The following is a 12,373-nucleotide window of genomic DNA, read 5'->3' as shown; positions in this document are numbered from 1 at the left end:
GCACCCTGATTGGTTCATGTCCTGGAGGGGGCGGGGACACAATAGCGCAGGAATCTGCCTTCCGTGCTTGCCCGGTGTCGTGACGGAAGGACGGGAGGGGGTGGGGCTTCCCGCTGGGCGTTTTGAAGCGAAACCGTTGGGAGCGGAGGAACGAATGGGGGCTCTCCGGACTGCGAGGAGGTTTCTATTGGGAAATACTATTGTTGCCCATAAAACTCAGGAGGAGCTGGAAGGCGAAGCGAAAGGCATTTATTAAGGGGGCGGTCAAGCCTTTATATAGGGTACAGACACAAATGCTGCATACATTTGATATGTGTGATGCTCAGAAAGCAACAAATCTACAAAAGAGATAAATAAGACGTGAGAAAAGACACACGCTTAAAATATGTTGCATCTCCTCCTTTCCCACTCCCGTTTTTATCTTTGACTCTTGCAAGCAGTGTTTCTCAACCGTGGCAACTTTTAAGACATGCGGACATTAACTCCCAGAATTCCCCAGCCAGCATGTCTTAAAGTTGCCAAGGTTGAGAAACACTGCTTGCAACACTGAAGGACTTAAGAATACAGCCCTATTGTTTGATTGAGGGTCCCTGAAAGGGCTAGTTTTTGCACATAGAAGGAAATGGCTTTGGCTCAAAGGAAAAACATGGTTCTCTAAACTCTAAAGGAGGCATGGGTGCCATGCTACAATGATAGTATCACCTTTATTAAAATGCTAATGATAAAAGCATAAAATTCTATGTAGCGCTATTTACCCCAGTTCTTATTACCTTAGAAAACTGCTTGCAAAGAGAAGTACAGCAAAAAGGAGGTGCTTATGTGCTTCCCTTTCCGAAAGTATTTTTTTTAAAACGCTTTCCAGAATAAAAGTAAACTTGTAGTGTGGAATAGTCCTGTGCAAAACTTGAGTCTCCTAGCTCTTTGCTCCATTGTGTTTTCCCTCTCTATGCCCTGTTTATTCCATTATGTATTTTACCAGTCAGTATTGTGTGCTGAATCACCTAAACTGAGCTTGGCTGATCTTAAAACTAAGCAGGATGGGACTTGGTAAACGGTATGAATGCCTAGGTGCCATGAATGTATTTAAATCTTGAGGAAGAACGTGGATATCATTTTGAAGCCCCTTTCCATGATATTTGAGAACGCATGAAGGACAGGTGTAACCAAAGGACTAGAGAAAGGCAAATGTTACTCCTATCTGCAAGAAAGGGGGAAAAAAAGACCCAAGTAACCATCACCAAGTTAGACTTACATTACTACCAGGCAAGAACTAGAACAGATAATTAGTAGTGTGTATGTATTTAGAAAAGAATATATGCAGAAGCCAGCACTGATTTATCAATAACAAGTCATGTCAAATAAACCTGAGCAGTTGATCAGAAGTGTGTAGTAGATATAATGTATTTTGTCTTTAGTCTCCCATGAGATCCAACTAGAGACCATGGCAAAATGTGGAGTAAATTACCATTAGATGGATACAGACCTGACTGAACAATTATATCCAAAAAATATCTGTCAAGGGTTTCATATCAAGCTGGAAGAAAGTGATGAATGGCATACTGCAGGGCACCATCCTAGCATTCTGTATATATTTATAAATGACTTGGATGAGGTTATCAAATTTGCTACAATTCAAAGATATGGGTGATAGAAACACGGTAGAGAATATTGTGAAGATTAAAGAGAAGTTTGACAGTCTTGACAGTCTGGGACAATGAGCAGAAACCAGCAAGATGAATTTCAACAGAGACAAATGCAAAGTCTTTCAAATGGGTAGGAAAAATGAAATGCAGGCGTATAGGATGGGGGGGGAGGATCAGTGATGTTTTCAACATACTGTCATGACAGTAATTGATAATATCTTAAGGGGACTAGGCCCCTTTAGTATGCAAAAAATGGTAACGTCTTGTTTGACCAGAGCTCCATTTAAACTTCAGGATCATATCCATGTTGTTCTCTTGTCAGCAGTACCTAAGCGATTTGCCCTTGCGTTCTGGGTGGTACATAGACGGATAGATAATTATGGTTTATCTAATCTAGCCTAATCTAATCTAGCCTATAATCATGGTATTTCTGGTGGTCTATTATACCTTTTCATTTGTTTTATTATTTACAAGAATATGTTAAGTGATACATCAAAACCAAAGACTATGGAATAAAAAATGGTGAATGACATTTACTTGTGCCAGTTTCAATTTATTTCATGGCCAATTGGGATTCTTTGGGAGAAAGTGGAGGGGTACCAATACTTTTGGTCGCACCAGTATTTTAATGAACTGTACAAGTCAATTATGGGCTGTGTGAACATGTGCTACTATCTATCACTGCTGTGGGGGGAAATGGAAGGGAAAGTACTCTAGACTGCCTTGGAAAGGCAGGAGATATACAAAAATAGCAAACATATCTTTGAATTGTCAGTGCATTACACATACATATTAGATTCAGAAACGTGCTAAACCAGTTAATGAGCAATGAATGCTCTCAAAAGATTTTAAATTGGAAATGGCCAGTCTTACAAGTTTTTGTCTGCATTTTTATCCAAATAATTTTTTAAAAGAGAAATTGGTTAATTTTAACACTAGATGGCAGTTGAACACAACTAGTTGAATCCAGCTAGTTGAGCTCAAGTCAGATTTTTTAAAAAACCTTGCTGCAACAGAACAGTAAAATGCTCTCATTTAACTTGCTATTAATTGTATTCTCTGAAAGATGTCATACCCTGATATTTTCAAATTATACAAATAAGTATAGGCAAATTAAATGAAATATTTAAGAATATAATGCATCACATATTATTTTGGTATCTAATATGGTACCTACCACTTTTTATAGTGATCATAATTTAGCTTGTTATTTTTGCTAGTATGTAACAGCATATTTTATGGTTTGGGCCTTTTTATGTCATTGATCAGTGCCATTTGATGCATCTTTAAAAATAAGGGTTCTGAAGTCCTGTATACCTAGTTATGAGTTGGTCTCTTGGAAATAAAGAGAAAAGACATTAGTTTTTCATGGTTGCTTGCAAATGGAAAGCTGTAGGGACCAGAGGCTACTGCAGGGTTGCTTTTCAGGATGGACTTCATGGCAGTCATTCTGAGAAGCAGCATGATTTGCACTCCCTCTGACAGAACACTCAGCTTCCACTGACAATTGTCTTGAGACCACAAAACAAAAGTCTCTTGTATTCATTGCCTATGGCAGTGTTTCTCAACCTTGGCCACTTTAAGATGTGTGGACTTCAACTCCCAGAATTGGCTGGCTGGAGAATTCTGGGAGTTGAAGTCCACACATCTTAAAGTCGCTAAGGCTGAGAAACACTGGTCTATGGTAAGATTGTTTCAGTCTATCAGGGAAAGGGGTCAGAGTCACAAGCTCTTGTTTGGGGAAGAGCTCCAGGAAAGGAATCCTGGGCTGTGAATAAATTCCTCTGTATTCCTCCAGACTCCTCCTGGTTTGAAAGTCTCCCTCTTTTTTTCCCCTGCTTCTACTCAGCCATCCCTTATATGTCTTGTATTTTTAAAATTTTGAACCTGAGGCAAGGTGTGTATGTCCTAACAGCTTTGAGAGAGTGGATAAAATTGGAGTGAATAAGTGAAGTAAAACTGATTTATTTATTTACACACACACACACACACACACACACACACACACACACACACACACACGTGTGTGTATATATTTGTAGAGCCAGTTTGGTCTAGTGGTTAAGACAACGGGCTAGAAACCAGGAGGCTGTGAGTTCTGGTCCCGCCTGAGGCCTGAAAGCCAACTGGGTGACCTTGGGCCAGTCCCCCTCTCTCAGCCCAACTCACCTCACAGGGTTGTGGTTGTGGGGAAAATAGGAGGAGGAAGGAGTATGAGGTATGTTCGCCTCCTTGAGTTATTTATAAAAATCATAAAGGCGGGATAGTTAAAAAATAAAAATAAATCTATCTATTCATATCCATATCTATAAGGATATAATGCTAGGAACAGCTAAGATACTGTGCAGAACCCTCGAACTCCCAGGCCTCTGATAGAGGACCCATGGTTGAGGAAGACACATACCACCCATAGGGGTGAGAAGGGAATTATACACACACACACACGTATACATATACACATACATTTACATACACGTACATGTGTGTGTGAATGAATGACATGACTTCCTGTCTTCTTCCATATGTGAAGGGGGGGGATTTAAAACATCCAGTTATTTTGATCACACTGCAGCTTCTGATTATGCTAAGCTATAAGAATTGTGGTTTATTCAAACTACAGTTATGAAATATCTAAACTACAATATAATTTTGGTTTGAACTATTTGTAGTCAAGACAAATCACACTTATTTCCTGCATTTGTGTATAATGCGAAGATAGTTTGTGCAGACTTGTAATAGAAGGTTTTAACTTATGCAAGGAGAAAAGGAAATGCATGACTCTGAGACTTGTTAGTCCTTGTTAGTGCTATCTAAACTTGACTATAGGATATGAAGGAGACAGTAAAATAAGGGAGGATACTGCTCCTTTGTTGAAATCTATTTGAAGGCTGCTGGAAAGGCTTACTATTAATGAAGGCTGATGTGCAACTGAGTATTTCATATTAAAGATCATCTACCCTTCAGTACATTTGTTTTATATTAATTTAAATGCATTATTGCAATCAGATATATTATGTGAATATAGTACTCATAACCGAATAGAGTTATGGGCATTTCAGAACATTTAAATCTATGGAACTTGAACAGGTATGAGTGCATATTGAGTTCCTGCCAAATTATTCCTAAGTGCCACTTAAATTAATTGGACTTGAGCATATCATTGTGTGCTTATGTCTCTTGCTTTCAGTGGGATATATACACATTAAATGTTATTTTATTACCAAATAGCAGATTTATAAATAAGATAAACATACAGAGATAAAAACATAATTAAAGGCAGCAAAAACAGCACAAAATACGGCAACATTCAACACTGAAGGAACATCTTACTGATGCGTTCGCTACTGAACCAGGGAGGGTTCGAAATCTATTGCTTTGTCTCTGAGGTTGCATGGCTAATCTGGATAAATGATTTGGCCTAGACAAGGAAGCCTAACTTTTTTGAACCTGTGAACATACATGAAATTTTGAGAACATTTTGTGAGAGCTCTTTAAATACAGGTGCTGGAGGTCTTGCTCGTTCATGAAACTGCCGTGGAGTTTGTATTAAGTTTTAAAGCAAAGCTTGGGTAGAGTGCTATTGGATTTATTTTAGCATCTTACATGAATCATTCTGAATGTATTTTGAGTCTTTGCTATGGGTCCACTGATTTCTTTACAAATTAGTTCAGCCTCAGTATTCCTAATGTGTAAAGCAGGTAAATATTTTCTGTATGCTTAATTTCTTCGTTGTATGATAGATAAGGATGGCTTGGCCTGTGGATATATGCTGTATGATTTTGCAGGTACAATAACAGTTTCTTCATATAAAACTTGATTTGTTTCATTTTGGGGGGATAATAGTGTGATTATGAAATAGTATAAAATAATTGCTTCAGATAGCATTTCACACAGTGCTGGGATCAGCCCAACACCATTGTGTGGTCTTGCCTTTGCTCTCATTTTCAGCTTCATTCTCTACTTATTATAATCCAGTTTATACAACTCTAATGTACCAACATTGCAGAGATTTCCTTTCTTTCAGTTGCCACATCGAAGTAATGGCCATTCTGATGATTGACCAATCTTTTAACCCCTGTTTTTCCTGGACTGTTTCCATCTTAACCTGTCACAACATTTTTGCAACTAGAGTATGCATGTTTTTCTCCTTTCCAACTTTTGTCTTGCCTATGACCTGTCTTTTATATTGTAAGCCCAAGGGCAGGGGCTGACTTGTTTATTGATTTGTAAGTTGCTCTGAAAACATTTTAAAAAACAGATTGGAGTAACAAAATGTTGCATTAATACATTCATTTACCCTGAGACACAGCGTGCTGAACTTGTTAATCTGAATTTGCCTGCCTTCTGCTGCTGCCCACGTTTGGTAGCAATTCTTTATTAACCATTGATGTTGACCATTCTTTACTGTGTTCTTGTTGGTGTCCCCCCACCCCAATCCATTATTTTCCTTGGGTACAGTCTGTCTTTGTTTTGCCAAAATACAGTCTCCTGTATGAACAAAATACTGTAATGTACGTTCTGCCACAGGGTGCTATAATTTGACCTGAAGGTACATGGCATAGTGGTAATTTGCCCACTGATTTCTGTGGAATGGATATATTCAATAATATCAAAAATTAATGTTTTATAGGCTGTAAAAAATAAAGTCTGCCAAACATACAAGGGCAGTTGTAAAATTATGCAGCTATTCAATCATTTTCCAAGGAACTGGCATGAACCTGTTAAGTACTTGTTTTAAGATACTGCTTTATTTTAAATTAATTATTTTCAGTGTCCTTCCACAACAAGCGTAAGAATTTGTATTTTAAGTTGTGCTTAGTTTCATTTCTAGAAATATTGTATATATCTAATAGTGAATAATATCAGATACAATTATATAAGCTTTTAGTTATATGAAGTAGTGGCCATCCCATATGATAGATATACAGCTAGGTCACGAATAATGCAAGTTCAAATAATACAATATTTGATTTATAGGGGGAATTGTAAATTGATACCAGGTCACATTTAATGTGTGGTTGAGGCTAGTACATGTATAGTTGCGGTTGGGGTTTTAGATGCTGCTGAACTTTGTGTATGAAAAATAGAGAAAAGGAAGATTCTATCAGAGGAAAACAGTATAAGCTCAAAAAAGAAGAGACTTGTTATTATGTTAGAGCAAAAATTTGATGTAATTGAACAATATGAACGTGGTCATAGCAATGCTAAAATAGGACAAGATGTTGGAATGCCTGAATCTACTGTATGCAATATTAAAAAACATGCAGGCAAAATTAAAAAAAATGGTAAAGTTGCATTAGATGTTTGTGGTTTGCAAATCACAAGGAATAGAAGTGTTACACTGATAGAAACAGAGTATAATTTAAGTATGGATTGAGTATTGCAATAAATAGTAATATTTCATTAATATACATATTAAATTTATGTTTAAAAAATTTCATTGCCTATTTACATTGAGCTGGAACCAATTCCCATATTTTCCTTCAAATAGTGCAAATTCAAATAATGTGTTATGGGCACCGTTGCGCTGATTGTGTCAGCGCAACGGCACACATAACAATACAAGGAAACGGGCCCAAAGGATTAAAAGATATGCAACTGACTGACAAAGAAAGGTAACAGCTACCGGCAACAAGGTAATGACTCCAGCTGGAAAAGCTGACAGAAAGATACAATGTTGCAAAGGATGAAACTGACAAAGCTGTCAAAAGAAGCACAGAGATTATCGCCCCGTTTAAAGTCATCACCGGCCGGAGGAAGAAGATTAAGAATACGCCCGGGGCTCCAGCAGGGGCCCCGCGACCCCTCACCCACCGGCAACGGAACACTTGGGGCTCGGGGCTTACCCAATCCAAGGAGGGGGGAGCGCTGACCGGCGCGGGCTATTTAAATCCTGTACCGGCGCGCTCCCTCCACTCTCAGCTTTTCACTAGGCACGCATACTATGCTTGAATAAAACCAGAACCTGATTTCTCCAGAATTAGCATCTGTGTCTTTTTGAGCAGCAGGCAGAGCCTGACAGAAAGCTGAGAGTCACAAAAGCCAACCTCGCCAAGCCCCACTGGACGGAAAAGCTCCGTGGGAGGAACCAGACGGCGAGAAGCAGGACCGGGAGCAGCGATGGAGCCGGCAACCCGCACCCGAGATGGCCAGCAAGCGGCAGAGGCGACCCCGCGACGGCCAGAGCCGATGCACTCCACAGGAGCCACGGATACCCTCCCGGCCCACACTGCACCCCAGTTCTGGTCCTGGAGCTTCAGTCCGGCTGCAGGAATCCCAGCGGAGGGCGAGGTTGCGGACCAACCCCTCTTAGATGGGGCAGACGAGGCAGGATATCGGACGGAACCGCCCTACCCCAACTGGGAGCTCACCTACCCCGAAACGCCAACCGGCCCATACCCAATGGCATCGTGGCCAGCTGACATGGACACGCAAGCCAGGCTCACAACCATAGAAGCCTGGCTACATGACCTAGCAGCCATGCTACAGTCCCTGATGACCAACGGGCCCTACAAGACGGAGGCAACACAGGTACTCACCCCAAACCAAACCCCAAGTGGGAGAAGACAAGCCTGAATGCCAATCACAGGGGCCATGCGGCAAGGCCCATCTGGGGGTGACCCGCAGCATGCAAGGTTCCCAAAGGACTTTTCAGTAACCTTCGACGGGAACCCCACGAAGCTGTCCTTCTTTGTAACCAACGCAAGAGACTACATGGCCCACCACGGACACCACTTTGGTTCTGAAGCCGAAAAAATCTCGGTGGTGGCCATCAAACTTCAAGACAGGGCTGCGGACTGGTACGTCCAGCTGTACGAATCCGGGTCCCCAGCCCTAACCAACTTCCTTACCTTCCTCGCCGACCTGAGACAATACTTCGAGGACCCATTGGCGAACGAAAGGGCGAAGTGCGCGCTGCAAGCATTGAAACAGGGCAAAAGAACAGTAGCAGACTACGCCCTGGAATTCAAAGTCCTCGCGGGGAAAATCACCAAATGGTCAGAGGCTACTGTTCAAAAGGGGCCTCAACCGAGAGGTGCTCCAATGGGCACTCTATCGGGATGACCCAGCCTCGCTACAGGGATGGATTTGCCTGGCCGGCAAGGCAGAACATGCACACCGCACGTTCCTGATGACAACCGCAGATGACAAAACCCCGCCCAGCCCAAGAGGACCACCTACGCAACCAGGACCAACCTGGCACGCGGGCCAACAGCGTGCGCTAAGTGCGGGAAAATGGGGCACAGAGCGGCAGACTGCTCCACAAACAGAGCACTGGACCGCGCACCCAGACCCGCACCGAATATGCCGCACAAACCAGCCAACCCCCCCTCCCCCGGCGACTGACAGGAGCATTAGCTGCCCCAGACGAGGACGCGGACGCCTACCTCGCGGGGGACGACAGCGACGCCCTGGAACAGCCGGCGGGAAACGCTCCCCACCTGCTCTAAGCCACGCCGCGGGGCAGGTGGCGAAGAAGGGGCGCAACAAACACAGGAAGAGCGACGACAGCTCCATCCTGACGGGGAAAATCAGACTCGCCTACAGCCCCAGAGCCACTACGGCCGAGGCGCTAGTGGACTCTGGGTGCTCCAGAAGCCTGATTCATCCCAACATCGTCGCGAAGCTCAATCTGCCTTGCCTCCCCCTCCCCAAACCGCTGGCGTTCCACCAGCTAGACAGCTCAACAGCGAGGGGGAAACCAGCCACCCAACGGACCGAGACAGTCACCCTAACAATGGGCACCCACAAAGAACCAATAACCTTTGTGGTGACCCAAATAGGGAGACCCATCATAGTGCTGGGGATACTGTGGCTAGCAAGCAATAACCCCCGCATCGACTGGAGAAAACGCACCATCCAATTCAAAGATGGCACATACCAAGTGCCAGCGCCAGACAAGACACCCACTCCGACAGTGGGGAGGGCTGAGGCTGTTGCCCAAGACAACGACCCAACCCCAGAAGGACTACCGGACCAATATGCCGATTTCACGGACGTCTTCGGGGAGGAGGAGGCGGACCAACTACCCCGCCACCGTAAGACAGACTGCTCAATTGAGCTACTCCCAGACGTCCCCTTACCCAAACCCAAGATCTACCCCATGACCCAGAAGGAGCTAGCAACCCTCCGGGAGTTCCTCGACAAAAACCTTGCCATGGGCTTCATAGAGCCAGCGAACTCGCCGGTCAGAGTGCCCGTCCTTAAGGCTATGTACCGATTACCGTGGACTAAACGCCGCATCCCTCTCCAATAAATACCCACTGCCCCTGGTAAAGGACATGCTCGCCCACCTGTCAAAGGGCCGGGTGTTCTCAAAACTCGACCTCCGCAAGGCATACTATAGAATCCGGATCAAGGCAGGGGATGAGTGGAAAACAGCATTCAACTGTCCCCTGGGCTCCTTTCAATATAAAGTACTGCCATTTGGGTTAGCAGGAGCCCCAGGGGTGTTCATGCAACTCATAAACGAGGTGCTGCATGAACACCTGTTCAAGGGGGTGCTAGTGTACCTCGACGATGTACTCATCTACACGAGGACACAGGAGGAACACGAACGGCTGGTGAGGCAAGTCCTAGACAAATTAAGGAGGGCTAAGCTCTACGCCAAACTGTCCAAGTGCGAGTTCCACAAATCGTGCTTGGACTACCTAGGGTACCAGATCTCCGACAAAGGCGTAGAAATGGACCCCGCAAAAGTCCATGCAGTTTTGAGTTGGGAACGCCCACGCAACAGGCGCCAACTTCAAAGCTTCCTTGGGTTCGCGAACTTCTATAGGTCCTTTGCCAGGGGGTTCGCGGAGATAGCCCTCCCCCTAACAGACCTACTTAAAACCAAAGGAGTCGGGGAGACGCGCAGAGTAAAGAACCCAGGGGCCATACTTAATTGGGCTCCCGCATGCCAAGCAGCGTTTGACAGGCTGAAAGCGCTGTTTACAGCGGAGCCAATTCTCACGCACCTGGACCCAGAATGGCCATTTGTGGTACAGGCAGATGCGTCTGACTTCTCCCTAGGTGCCATCCTGCTACAAAAAGTCCCCGCAGGAATCCTTAAACCATGCGCTTACCTGTCAAAAAAATTCTCGGAGACGGAGAGGCGCTGGCACGTATGGGAGAAGGAGGCGTTTGCGGTAAAAACGGCACTGGAGACGTGGCGCCACCTGCTAGAAGGGACCACCCACCCGTTTGAGGTCTGGACAGACCACCGCAACCTTGAGGCGCTCCGGACGCCCAGACGCCTCAGCCCTAAACAAGTCAGGTGGGCTCAGTTCTTCAGCCGGTTTAACTTCCAGCTGAAGTTCATACCAGGCAAGAAGAACTTCCTGGCAGACGTGCTCTCCCGACTGCCCCAAGTCGAGGAGCCCATCCCCGATGTAGTGGGGACGATACTGTCCGCCTCCCAGCTGGGGATGGCAGCGACCACCCAGAGCAGCACACGAAGACAGCCCACCCCCACGACCCAAACGACCGCAAACCAACCCGCCCCCAGACGCCGGTGACCGCAACTACCAGGGGGGATATGGACAGACCTCATCGCGGCAGAGTCTGACATAATGCGACCAGTTCATGGGATTCATTGTCTGTCCTAATTGAGGCCTAGCTGTATAATGAGAGACAGTGTGGTGTAGTGGTTAAGGTGCTAAACTAGGAGCAAGAAGACCTAGGTTCTAGATGTGCTTTAGGGCAGAAACCAGCTGGGGAACCTTGAGCCAGACATACTCTGTCAGCCCTAGACTGGGATGTAAAAAAAAAAAAATCTAACATCTATCAACCCATACTAGCAGAGTGTGGTAGATTACAGTCCATAACCTTCAGTGAAGTGGAGGACATGATTGATTCAGGATGATTATATAGATTATAGTGAGCATTTATATCTATAGTGAATGGAGAGAGACAGAATGTATATAGTGATTTTTCTAAGAAAAATACAGAAAACGAAAAGTGGGAACATTAATTTTGCTGCTTTGTCCTACAGAGCACAATCAAAGCAATGAAAGATGACACTAGAATAGTAATTTACTTCCACTTACTGCGATGAACTGGTAAAACTGACACTTAAATGTCAACTGTACTAATTAATTCTAGCCGAATGGCTTCATTCTGGAAGGTTACTTTGTAAACATTTTGAAGAAATATAGTGATTTTATGAATCTGTTCATGATATAAACCAAAATGCTTCTTCTATGATTCATAAATGATGAATATACAATGCCTAATTTGTATTCCTTTAAGATATTTGCCTGTAGAATCAATCTTTGATCAGTGGGAGGTAATACCATTATAAGATTAGAAAACATGACAATAAATGAGCAGTTCATGATATATATTGCAGATGGTTGTTTAGTTCTTTAATGGTATTACTCAGCTAGATGTGGGGACAGAACGGAACCTCGGATTTTGTGAAGGAGATAAAAATACTTGAACTGTCTGTATTTGATGTCTTGTTGTTGCTGGATGTTATTTCATTTATGCTATGATAGTCTTGATTTTCTTGGTCTTTTAGGCTTAGATTCCACACATCCATCCATCTTTTTTATTTTTATTCTTCTGATGGAGAGGATTTGGCACATGTAGCTTGTGTTAATTTTTTAATTGCTACATTTTTATTGATTTTAGCTGCATCATACAAGGCTACCTTGGAAACTTGCAATACTTTGAAGTGTTTTTCTGAAGACTGATAAATTATCTGAGAACCAATCAATTACTTAATGATTATATTTTATGAAAAA

Source organism: Candoia aspera, chromosome 2 (genome assembly GCF_035149785.1).
Source record: "Candoia aspera isolate rCanAsp1 chromosome 2, rCanAsp1.hap2, whole genome shotgun sequence".
NCBI classification, from domain to species: Eukaryota; Metazoa; Chordata; class Lepidosauria; order Squamata; family Boidae; genus Candoia; species Candoia aspera.
The sequence above is the reverse complement of the archived record's forward strand: the minus strand, read 5'-3'. Positions refer to the sequence as shown.